The sequence below is a fragment of the Pagrus major genome, chromosome 6 (genome assembly GCF_040436345.1).
Source record: "Pagrus major chromosome 6, Pma_NU_1.0".
In the NCBI taxonomy this organism is placed as follows: domain Eukaryota; kingdom Metazoa; phylum Chordata; class Actinopteri; order Spariformes; family Sparidae; genus Pagrus; species Pagrus major.
This window is the reverse complement of record NC_133220.1, coordinates 8,681,934-8,695,076: the sequence shown is the minus strand read 5'-3', so window position 1 is coordinate 8,695,076 and position 13,143 is coordinate 8,681,934. Positions and strand designations below refer to the sequence as shown.

At 42.3% G+C, this 13,143-nt stretch overlaps 1 protein-coding gene across 1 annotated transcript in view; it reads right to left on the bottom strand.

The window, feature by feature from the left end:
* Positions 1 to 13,143, bottom strand: part of arhgef10la (Rho guanine nucleotide exchange factor (GEF) 10-like a) — a 120,199-nt gene that overhangs the window by 27,389 nt on the left and 79,667 nt on the right. The gene's annotated exons all lie outside the window — the stretch shown is intronic.

The window sequence follows — 13,143 nt, the reverse complement described above, 5'->3', positions numbered from 1 at the left end:
CTCAAAAATATCTTCTTGCCCTGGCTGGTCCCTTTTCACAAGGATACAAGTTAAATCAAAATTCTTGCAAACAATAGAGTGCCTCGCCTCTTCCATCTGCAAGGACTGCATTATCACACACTGTAAATGTAAGCGTAGGAAAACACTGATTTGAAGCATCAGCTGCTCACACGTTACATCTTTTTGTTTGCGTGTCTTTCGGTCGTGTCTAACTCGACGCATCTGTAAGAAGAGAATGAGTGTCCTGAGAACTACTGCTCCTGATTCTGTAAATCATTGGCCTCTGCGGACCGTGTCTGTCAGAGCAACTTCCAACAGCACAGCTGAGTGGCAACATGCACAGGCATTGCGAGGAGTCACGGCGAGTGACTTTGCTGAAGCTGCAACCCAAGCTGACTCATGAGATGATATTAAGCCACTTCTACCGTTAGATGTTGAATAACATCCCCCAGGAGCTGATCAGAACTAACAGGAGAAAGAAACTAGGATGGAGGGGAGCACTCGGAAACGCCTACGGCAAAGATTCAATCAGCCATCCCTTCCATCTATTGTTCTTACAAACGTAGGCTCATTTAGCAACAAAGTGGGTATTATACAGACACACACAAGGTACTATCGCAGATTTGGTACGGCATCTTTGTCATGCTTCACAGAGAGCTGGCTACAATCTACAATGCCCGGCTCTTTTTTTGAAGTCCCTGGATTCAACCTTGTGTAAGCAGACAGTGATGCAGACTTGGGGAAAACTAGGGAAGGCCGTACTTGCGTCCATTGATCTATGATGCTGTAAAATTTAAGATCTGTGATCAAATGTGGGATTTTCCAGGAGAATTTGGATTGATTTTGCTGTGTGTTGTAAACACGCACCCCGACGGCAAAGCTTCACAAGTGGCCTTGAACCAGTGTCCCTCTGGACTTCGTTACCTGGGCTCGTACAGTATGTTCAGAGCCACAACAAAAACAATATCCTGGACGAGTGTTTGCAAATGTTAAAGATGCTCAGTGTTTCCCCTACATTGATTTACTTGTGGCTGCCTGCCACAATTTCAACACTGACCACCAAAAATTTTGATTTTTAGATTATTAAGAACACAGCTGAGCAATGTTAATGTTAATAACTCGCTGAATTATCAAATATTTTTTAAGACTCAAAAGGGCTCAAGGACTGTCTGCACCAGAAGTATTAGCAGAACAGAATAGCTAGAAAACACACGTGTGAAAGCTGAACAGTCCAACCAGTGTGATTACCTATTCAATTTTTTTTGTTTCAAATATTTCCAACCAGTGCTGCTGTTGTGGCAACTGAAGCAGCGGGTCAGGAAGGGATAGCTGTAGTGATGAAGAGAGATGTGTAGGAGAGGAGGAGGGGGACAGCAGCCAACACGCTGCACGCTGCTGTGCAAAAGAATAAATATACAATACATACAGCAGCTGTATATTTATTTGTCACAAAGAACTTGGCAAATAAAATACTGTATTTGCAGTGGAGCAGCATACTGTATTAACTAATTTAAGTAAGTGCACATGATCCTAGTATATGAGACAACACTCAAGAGAAGTAAACCAGAAAATAAAGTGATAATGACAAAGACGAATGTCAGTGGGATAAAAAATGCCAAATTGGGAAATCGTCCAGGAGGGTTCACTGGATAAAATGACTACTGTCACAAAAGCTTACATTAACTTTTTGTGTAACGCTGACTGTAACCCACAAAGGAGATTAGAATATATTCAAATAATAAATCATGTGTGACAAGGGACATAACAAAGTTATAAATGCAAAGAAAGTGGCTTTAAGAAACAAAGATTCTGGATCACTTAAATAGACAGAAATAGAGATGAAAATCAGAATGATGGAATCAAAACTGGCACACAGACAGCTTCTGGAAGATGCCTTTAAAGTAGGGCTGCACAATTATTACTATCAAATGGTAATATGGGTGAGTGTGATATCCAAATCACAGAAGCTGCATTGTTTTGATAAAGGTTAAATGTGTGACAAAACAGCATTGTACAAATCTTGTTCTTCAGATATAAGCAAACATGTTTGTTTGGCGCTGACCAAATCAAAAATCAATAGCAAGCAGGTCGACTTTAAAGCCAATAACCTCAAAAATGTGAAAACTCTGACAGGAATTTAATCTCCTCATCCTATTGTGAACATTGAACATTATGAATTTTCATTTTGCCAATGATCTAAACATTTTCTTCACGAGATCTGAATGACTAGATACTTCTGTTAAGCACAAAGGAAACTTAAAACTGTTACACCTGCAGCCCCACACAGAACTGTGAAGATGTTAGGAGCACAACAAATATCGAGAAAGCTGCTGGGCTGGTGAATGCAGCACTTTTCTAACTGCAGTATGGCAAACAACCTTTCAGGCTTCAGCTCACACAAACTGTCCCTCTGTCATGGAAAACTCTGCACATCTTTTAACAACCATTACCTGAAAATCCCACGTCCAAAAAAACATAAGGGTTTCAGACCAGTAGGCCTTACCTCAGTATTGTGTTAGTACAACAAAACAAAAGATCTATAAGATTTAGACAAACCCAACACCTATGCAAGAGCCCCCTTTAAGATTATTCCTTGGCTTTAAAACAGTATAGCAGACATTTTGGTGTCAAAAATGGTCCAGCGGGAACTGAATCCCCGTTTGATTCATTAGTATTCTTTTCTCTTTTCTCCCTCTAATATCTCTGTTATACTTTTATGTAACATTTCCACATTAAAATGAGGACCTTTTGTTCTATCTTTCGTCAAGAAGTGCACTTACTTTATTCCGAATTTCATCCAACAACGTTTCAACTGTCATTTTTATTCATCTAACCGTGTGTTTCATTCGGTCGCCTGGCAACTTCTGGGGAAACATCAGACGATAATTCAGAGACTGAGGAAGTTGGTGAACGTGACGAAGTGTAATGTGAATAAAACTTTCACACGTTACCTCATCAGTTAATCATCATCACCAGCGACAATAAAGACAACAACTCCCATGATCCCACGCTACTTCACACCTTCTTTTGTGTTTATTGTTTTGATTGGAAGACACCTTGCAGCAGAAATGACATATTGTGTGTTTAAGTAAGTCAGGAAGCCCTGGGCTGCACCAAGGTGGTCGAGTAACAATAATAATGCTCTTCAGATTACCACAAAGAAAATGGGAGAAGTTTTATTTGTTTCACAATCTGTCCCTCATAACGTTCCTATTGTTATCCATAATGAAATAAAACAAGCAGGTATTTTCATGCAAATTCTTGGGTGTAATGACAGACCATCTGTTATCCTGGAAAGACTGAATTTGTCTGCAAAAATACAAAACAAAGAAGTTATTTCCACGCTGCCTTTGGTCTTTTGGGGCGAGTGAACACATTCTTTTGTCTCCTACGTCTGTGATTATGAGTGCTCTGCAGTGTCGTAATACTACATGGAACAAGTGCCAGTCCCAGATCAGATGTACATTGACGGGCCTTGAATACTGTCTTCTGTGATTGTAATGTTCCAACCCCGATTCCAAAATAATTATGAATCTGTGTATAATGTAAATAAACACAGAGTGCAATGACTTATTCAACCGAATACAGTACAATGTATGTTTAATGTATGAACTGATAAACTTGATTGTTCTTTGTAACTATATACTCATTCTTAACTTGATTTCTGCAACATGCAAAGCGACAAGAACCACAACGTCCCAAGGATTTTGGGATCTGGGTTGTTTGTATGTATGTATGTATGTTCTATTCTCAGAGTCCAAAACAACTGAGGACAATTTATATGTTGAATGTTAAAGAACGACGATATACACAAACGACAGACAGCGCTCATATTAGTATATAACCTGCAAGTGTTATATTATGAACTATTTTCTATGACCAGTGCCAAGATCAAAAGACAAACCCTAAAAATAATGTCTGATGTTTCAGTTATTATTGGAGGCAAGCATTAGGGTTTTGGCCTAGTTTCAGTTGGCCGTACACAGTTCCTAATGTCATGTAATTAGATCTGTTCATGTGCCTAGTTCTGGAGCTACCTTCACTTCTACTTATTTAAGTTGACGTGCTGTCCGCTCATATGGGTCCAGAAGACTGAAGTCCTGAACCGAGGCAGACTAAGTCAGACTTTTTATTATCAATAAAAAAAGAGCAGATTTGTTTGCCTGACAGGGAATGATGGAGGGTGACATTTACAGCATAGAGCCTGTGGCCAATGCATCAAACCCCCTGTGGTGAGAGCTGCTCTTCTAACCAGCGCTCCGTCTGGTAGAAAATGATTATCATTTTGGTGTATGACCGCTAAGGGTGGGCCATGTGACGGACAGAACAGCTAATTGTGAGTTGTTGGGGTGGTGGTGGAGAGGCTGGGAGCGGGTGAGAGTAGGGGAGGGGGGGAGTGAAGAGAGGGTCAGCGATGAGCACTGCACGTCTTTAACTGTCGTCCTCCACGGCGGCAAGCATCAATCACAGGTAATTTATCGCCTCCCCTGGCCAGGACCCTCCCCCTTTTCTCTCTTGTTGTGTGGGTTTGTAAACACGAGACAAAAAACAGGATGCCGGCCAGATCACTGCTCACCCCATCTGCACCGCAAGGCTATTCCCCCACTCCCCCCCCGTGTCTGTCCCCATCCATTCAAATTCACTACGCAGATGCATGGCTAGTCCTCTCTCAATCAATCTCTCAGTCCGACTTTCCCATTTCTCTTTCCCGTCTTTCACTCTTTTTTATGCCTGTGTTTTTTCCTCCCTCCCTCTCCACTCCTTCTAGCCCTCCGTCAAGTGCAGTGAAATGTTTTTTGATAGGTAATTAAGTGGCAGCCATAATAGGTGTCCATATGGAAGCCTTGTGGTTAAGAGAGAGAGAGTGGCGGTTGGGCCGGAGGGACTGGAGCACTATAACGGTCCTTGCTGGTTGTTCGATGGTGGTTGGATTTTATCAGCCACCTGAGACCGGCGAGCATCGTGGGCCAATCTTCAAGGCCTAGATTGCTTTGTATGTTAGCACTCTCCAGAGTCGGTCTGGCAATACGAGTGGGATCTATCCACTCTATCAGAGCAGTCGCATCACAGCTTCATAAGGTATTCAAAGGCAGGAATGTGCACTGGGATCATTCGGAGAAAGAGCTGATGTGTAAATGGAGAGGCGTGTTCCTTAATGAGACATCAGCCATTTGAAAAATTTGAGGTCTACTTTTGTAAAATGACTGCTGTTATAAAGAGGAAATCTCATTTTGGAATATTTCTTTAAGTAATTAGCTGTTTGCTAACGACATCCTATTATGCCTAAAACATTAACAAGCACTTTCTGTATAGGATAATCATTTAAATCCACACAATCATGCAATAATTAGAATGAGGCATATTTTCAATTTGTAATAAAACATCTTATATGAGAAAAGGCTCACGGGCCTTGAAGCACACAAGGATACCGAGGTGAGGATAGACTGTGTTCCCATTAAAGTGCAGACAGTGACTATGATCAATACAGTAAACCACTGGTCCACTTATTGAACTTCTTTAAACAGCCAATGGAAAGAACCCGGGTGAGCATAACAACAAAGCTTGTGAGATCATCTCCACCTGTGAATGTGCAAATTATATCGACAGGCACAAAAGACATGTGGGTCTGCAGCAATGACCATATCAGTGGTGATCCCAATGCTAATAAGGTATCAGTGAGGCACCATTTAAAAATCAATGAGATCCGAGCTTTCTCGAAGTCAATTGTCAGTCTCGTTTATAGCACGGTCTGTGTGTGTGTGTGTGTGTGTGTGTGTGTGTGTGTGTGTGTGTGTGTGTGTGTGTGTGTGTGTGTGTTTGCAGAGGTGTAGGTATGAAGTTGAGAGGCTGAAGCTATTCCCAGGTGGTGGAGGCAGGATGAGAGAGGAAGGTGAGTCGGCTGAGGGGGGGTTTGATGGGAGGACTTCGGGGAGCGTGGGGAGGAAAAGGGAGGAAACGGGCAGGTGAGCTAATTAAAGCGAGATTTGTTGATGTGATGAGAGGGCGGCCTCCCAGCTGCTGGTTACCAATGACCCAATGGTCGACAGAGAGTCCGCCCCACCCATTACCCCAAGAGGGCGCCAGCCCATATGCTGGCTCCAGGTGGCAATAGTTAGTAGAGGAGCATCCATTGCTTTTCTGTATGACAAATGTAAAATGTGTGTAATTACAGCCATTCCTGCAGGATAGAATGGATGGGACCATTTATTGTGACTGTGAAAATTTTTTGCCTAGTTACACACAGCTCCTGGCTCTGTATGTCAACAAATGCGGCGGTGCAGCGGTTATTGGTAGCAGCGTACTATGACAGAGTTGGGTTTTAATGATTCATGCTCTTTGCTGTCAGGCTGTCAGTGCGCTGTCCCCTTGGTAAAGATGACTTCCCCAAATCCAATTAATGTTGTTTTACTTCTCAAGGCTACTCAGGTGCACTGTTTTTCCCTTACAGCAATATTCCTCTGTAAGCACTGTGAAATCTGCTCTCAGATATATATATATGGGGGATTTACCGCGCATCCGATTTGTGACAACCGCTCTCCAAAGAGGGTCCATGCATCACATCCACCAGAGGGCTATAATGTTATCAATGACAAGACACAGTGCAGCCAGCGTTGCATTGTTTGGCCTCCACCATGCTTATGTAATGGATTCTCTTTATTGGAAGAACTGCTCTGTAGCCACTTATGAAGAACTGCATTAGGTGAAACTCCTGAGCACACACATTTCTGGGCTGTTCAAAAGAAAAAATGAGTTTGCAAATGCTATATATTGCACTGTATGGCCTGCTGAAAATCAAATCACAAATATTATCTCCATAAACGGAACGCGCACAGAGAAACGGGTGATGTATATTAGACCCAGGGAGGGAAAATATGGCTGTATTTTTTTCTAATTCCATAGTCACAGTGCCTTCCCCCAATTCCACATACCAACAATCTTTTACACGCACTAACAAGCACTAATAGAAAACTTCCACTGTTTATTAACTGGTAATTGACTGGTGCTGGCGCTCTCTCCCCACTGCAGCCCCTCTGTCTAAGGCTACAGGCAAGATGGCCCACCGAGCGAATTGCCAGTCAACCTGAAATTACTTACATCCAGTGCACTGCTACAGGTAATGCACACTAAACAAGGTACTAACATGAGAGATTTTGCACAGTTGCTGCTCAGTTTATCAAGAAGGCAAGCTCTGATGGAGAGTGGCGTTTCCTCATTGCTAAAACATAAATGGGCTCTGAGTTTGTTAATCACGTTTGGTTTATTTGACCTTTTATGTAAACTGCTATCATAAACTGCTATCATATGAGATCTAATTACTACTTTTCGTCTTTGATTTCTTATGGATTTCTCCCCAAACGACTTAGAAATTCTAGCTGAAGAAATAATTTATATACATTGTCTTAAAGGCACTGAAATGTCAAGAAAAATCAATGCAACTGGAGCACAAAAAGATTTATGTAAAAACTGAAAAACCGTTGGTGAGATCTGAAAGGAACAAAAGAAGAAGGTGACATTTAGCATCAGTTCAATTAGGATGACAGACCGGAGTAACTGAAAAGGAGGAGGAGGACCGCCAGGGACATGAGTTTTCATCTGCTTAAGGTAAAAGCATACAACAGTTTTACCAGGATTACGGAGTTAATACACCTGACTCTGAAATAAAAGCTAAGTGCCCTAAAATGAGACCTTAACAGCGGACTAAACTATGCTTAAATGACACACCTAGAAGCTGTTCCCAATCTGAGTCTTACCAATTTCAGGGCTGTGATTTTTAAGTGTTCACATGTGAAAAAGGTTGGGAGTGATTGCTCTACATTAAGTAATAAATTAGGGTTTCACACACTTGCATCATCATTACTTTGCACCGTGACTGACAGGTGAAGTGTGCATGAAAGGTAATTTCTGTCGTCTATCAAAGGCAGCACATTCAATTAAGGCTTTTTTTAGCAAGAAGCAGTGAACATGCAAAAACTGTTTTGTTGTAAGGTGGGAAATACTGAGGCTACAATACAGTGTATACACTTTGGGCAATTAGGGCAGTCTCATACTTTTTTAACCGGGTTTGTCTTTGCCACTGACAAACATATACTGGGTTGGGGAAGTCGGATCGGTGATACAAAGGACTTTCCTTCCAAGGGATTTGCGTTCCATTTGTGACCAAGAATCAGAGGCGATTTGTTTTTAGGTTATGTTATGTGAGAAAGTTAACATACATACATGATGCAAGTTACGTTACATAACTTACGTAACTTACATCGACTGAGCGCAGTAATTTTCAACCCAAAGAATGATCTTTTCTTAAAGCTAAGCTAGTTTTTGTGACTAAACCTAACCAAACCGTGAACTGGTTGTTCGCAAGCTTTATTTTGAAAGTCTAACCGGACATTGCACATTACGTATTATTGCAAATATGACCGCAGAGCTCTTCACATGCAAAACTAGCTCTATAAGGGCAGGTAGAGCATCTTAGTTTGAAGCTTAAGGCCACTGACCAAGCTGCCATACTGTATTTGACTAAGTGGGAGAGAGAACATGTTGGCCTTTTATGGATAAAAGGGAAATAAAAAAATAGATCTTGATTAGAACTCAAAGGCTTTTTCATAGATCATAGCATGCAGAATGACTTTATAAGTAACGTGGGCACTCAATACTTATACATTCAGCTGCCAGTTTAATACACCTGGCTTTGTAATCTATTACAAAAGTTCTGTCGTACTCTCATTCAGGTGTTGATTATGGTCAATTTGGAGCTGGTGGTAGGTGATTATTTTGTCCATCCCGTTTATCAATTGAGGTTGTTCCATTGGCAGCCCCGAGAGGGACACGCTGACATCTCACAACTGTGGCCTTATCGGCTCCCTTCTCCCCCTTTAACGAGCATGTGTTGTGAGACTCAACTTATGCGTGCACGGGAGACCAAAGAAGGGTGTTTTTTTTAAAAGTCTCTGTGTGTTCAGCTCTCAGTACTTTTGTAGCGTCTAACTGACACTCTGTGGTTTGAAGTTTAGTTTCTCTCCTGCGTCCCTGTTTGTACTTTCAGATATCAGCTTTATTTTACCGTTTCATCATCTTCGCTTTCAGCTGCAAAGGAGTTGTTTTAAGTTTCTGCTGATGAAAACCTAACACGAGCTTTTAAATAGGGAATAATATAGGAAATTAAATGTGTTTATCATCGGATTTGCAGTGCTTTGTTAGCGGCTATTTTCTAGCTAATAATGCAAATGGGAAGAGTATTTACGGATGCACCTTTGATCACTAATCACAGTTACAGATGAGTCCGATACTTTAAAACCTTTTCAACTCAAGACAAGCTCATCATTAGTTAAAGAGACACATTCAACCGGGTAGCCCCGTTGTAATGGACATGCAAATCCCTGCCGCAATGGGCCGATGCACAGACTTCAAGCCAAGCCAGCACGTGTGTGGAAAAGCCCCATATGAGGGGTAGACTGAGCCACAGAAACACCTGTCTGTATAATGCAATGCAACACATCCTCCGAAATGATCCTGCAGCTGGAAAATGAGTGTATATACGGAGTCAAGTATGCTATATAAGCCCTTATACACACATTGTTCGTGTACACCCACAGTCTCACACAGCCATACGGGCACAGCAAAATGTTGTTTGCTCATTATCTGTTTTCCAATACATCATCCTCTCTAATGAACCAAATACAAAATGACAACAAGATCAAAGTTGAAACTTGCTGTTCATGTTATGATTTCATGAGCCGGATGTCACCCTGTGATTTAAATTCCACCAGCATCTACAAGCAGAGATCAAAGGGCCAACCACCTGCTGTGCTCGCAGGCCCGCGTTACGTTCGGAATATTCAAAGTCATTTGAAGACAATAAGATTAAACCATCTGCGCGAGAGGGCTGAGTAGACAGTCCGATTTTTAACTCTTGATGGGCACGTTTCAGGTCCTGTAGAGGTGTTCGGGACTTGCGGCAAAACCATATGGCTATCAGCTTATTATTAAAACCGGCTCAGGACATTTCCCCTCAATTTAATAACCACTGTCTGTACAGTAACGATTCCCTGTCTCCTCTGGCTATGCCACAGATCATATCAGCAATAAGTGGAATGAAGTTGGAGAGCGGTTTTGCATATCACTGCTCAGAGCCACAGCCTGACATTGGTAGGACATCACAAACTCATATTCATGACTCGACTGAGATTTTCTTCCTCGTGTCCTTCACCGCTCCTAGCTGAACGATTGCAACACGCCCAACAAATGTGATGCAAATTCGCTGTGTCGCTATGCCCCCTCTTCACACACACGCACACGCACAGATCCCCACACACCGCTGACTCCTGCGGCCATGGCAGTTCCAACTCTGGATGAAAGCAGTGTACTGCCCCTGCATTAATGGGTTCAAAAAAGGACTCCGGGCCAAAACTTCTCTGTGTAGTCAATCACTTCCTCCATCTTCCCTTCCCTTTTTGCCAGGGACAGGAGACATCCGCACAGGGCGGATCTTTACCCACCTCAAAGACACAAACTGACACAACTCAGTCTGAGCCATGTGGTGGGTGCAGTTACTTTTGCCAAGGAAGCTCTGCACATCAAGGAGCACCTCCCAAATTTGAATCTGCCCCTTACAATGCTTGGATCCAAATTCTATGGTGGCCTGTTTGGCATAACATAAGACAGACATAGAAACAACAAACAACTGTTTCACAAATACTAATCTGGTTGTTCAACAACCGCACTTTAGGCCCTTCGTTTCAAGCTGGTATTTTGATATTGTTTGAAATGTGTTATTTTCTAGCTATGATTTAATTGTCTTGTACAGAACAACCCAAGAGTTGGCGTTTCGTAGCAGAACTGAAAAAGCAAAGATGAAGTCAACTTACAAGTTCCAACATTCAGCGTGTGAAAAACACTTTTTTTTTTTATTTTAAAAGACAGCAAAAGGTAACGACGGCCTGTCCTTAAATCTCGTATCATCTTATCAACAACAATAAACTCGGCAGCGTTCGGAGCGGTGGTCGTCCATGTCTTGAAAGCAAGTAGCAGGAAGACTAATTAGCAGAAGAGAGAATAAGGAGAGAACATATCACTGCAGCACACAGGATTGCTTTGGCACAATAGGAAATCAAAGGAGAGAGAAGGCTTTCTTCCCTCTCCTTTTGAATTGATGCAGTATTTGCCTATCGTCCTCTACACATTGATGTATAATCACGGAGGAAGAATGTGACCGAATTAGCACATTTAGCAGATCTGCAGGATTTCCCTTCTGGGTACATAATTTGTTCCTGCATGCTATCTTGACAAGTACAGAGTGAACAGAAACCCAGGGCCAGAGAAGGAGGACTCCACTCTGAGGCATTGCTAGAGTGTCTATGATTCCCTGTAATTAGTATGTTAACTGTCACAGCAACAGTCAGGCCCTTTGTGAATGACCTCGCTGTCAAGAGGTGGGTGTGTCTACCCTGTTCATATATATATATAAATATATATACACAGGCACTGCGCTGCCCTCTATTGGTAAGGAGAGTAATGAGGGAAAAAGGAAGTGCATACGATGGAAGCCAGGCTTATGTGTGAGCATGTAACTACTATGTAATTACCATGTAAATTACAAAAACAAGACTGAACTTGCATCCAGTAAATTGATGTGTTTAGTACACTTGACTGTGAAAACCAGGCTCGGCAGTTGTAAAACCACCTTGATCCTGTCATTACAGCAACAAATCCTTTTCACCGTCCCCAACCCGGCTTTTTGGTAAATTAATTAACAGCTTAGGTACACAGGATGTAATGATGACATGACTATATTAGCATGCTGATGCTAACACAGCCTCTTGGGTGTTTGCACTATTTATTTCAATACAACTCTCTTCATTTCAATACACACACAGCAGCAACCTTGCTGCCTACTGTGCTGCCAGCACAATCAGTTCTGCTGTCCTAGCCAATAAGTCCCACAGAGAAAAGGACTGTACTGTTGGCAAGCATGGCAGCCGTTCAAAGTGTAACTCTTATGCTCTCATGTACAACATCATCTACTATTAACAAAAAAACATATCTAAAAAGATCTGAACAATTTGTATCTTTGGTCTTAACATCTGCTTAAGATGTCTGTGGCTGACAAAGGACTTGAATTTATTGCAAAGAGAGGCGGCACAGCTAACAGTTGCTGCCTTTTGCTTAAAATATCTTCTAACCATCACTTGAGTTCAATAAACCTGGCTGCTGATGCTGCTTTGCCCTGGCAGAGCACATAGCACAGATCCAGATCTACAAAGAAGAAAGCCTGACCTCTGCACACTCCTGGTACATTAGCCAAGATGTTGGAAACTGTCACAACTCCCTCAGAGTTGTACTCGGCGAATGCCAAAGTTTGACTTCTGCCCTGACCTCAGCGAGAGGTCCTCTTTGATCGCGAGTGTTAAGCAGTCAGAGCTTGTGTGCTGTCACTGCGCCCTGTATTTGTGACAGTGACAGGTTTGGTGTGTCTGGAGTTGGGTTTTCCTGAGCTGAGCCGCGCTGACCAGCAGGGCCATGCCGTATCAGCTCCGGCGACAGGTCTGCTGTGATCCAGCTTCACACAGAGAAATTAGATTGACACTTTCCCCTGCATTCTCTGATTCTGCATGCCAAAAGCTTGTCTGCCCCCTCTGAACTCAGGGGATGAGCTGCAGTGGAGAGAACCGGGGATGTTTGAATAGCTTCTTTGAGCGGCTCCATAACTTACAACTAGATTTGAGGTTAGTTACTTTTGTCTGAACACAGACATAAACACAGTTTATCAGATAAAAATTAATCAAGAGATATGTTATGCTGAATTCCATAGTAAATACATCTCTGCAGAGAAACAAAGGACATGATGTGTTAGCATGTAAGTATTTATGAATTTATATTGGAGGCAGCACCTGTCGATTTTGGTAGAGGATGCCACTGTGGCTGGGTATCGAAATTCAATACTCTTATGGCATATACTATCGAGCATCGAAAGATTTCTTCTCATTCGATACCAAATTTCAATACCTCAGGAGTTAATCTCATCAGCATCAGTGAGCCAATAGGCATCCAGCATACTTGTTGTGCCAAGATTGAATAGTGCAGCTGACTGGCTGTCTTGACGCATGCAGGAAAAACACTGAGTTACAGTCACAGACTGGGCTCACCATG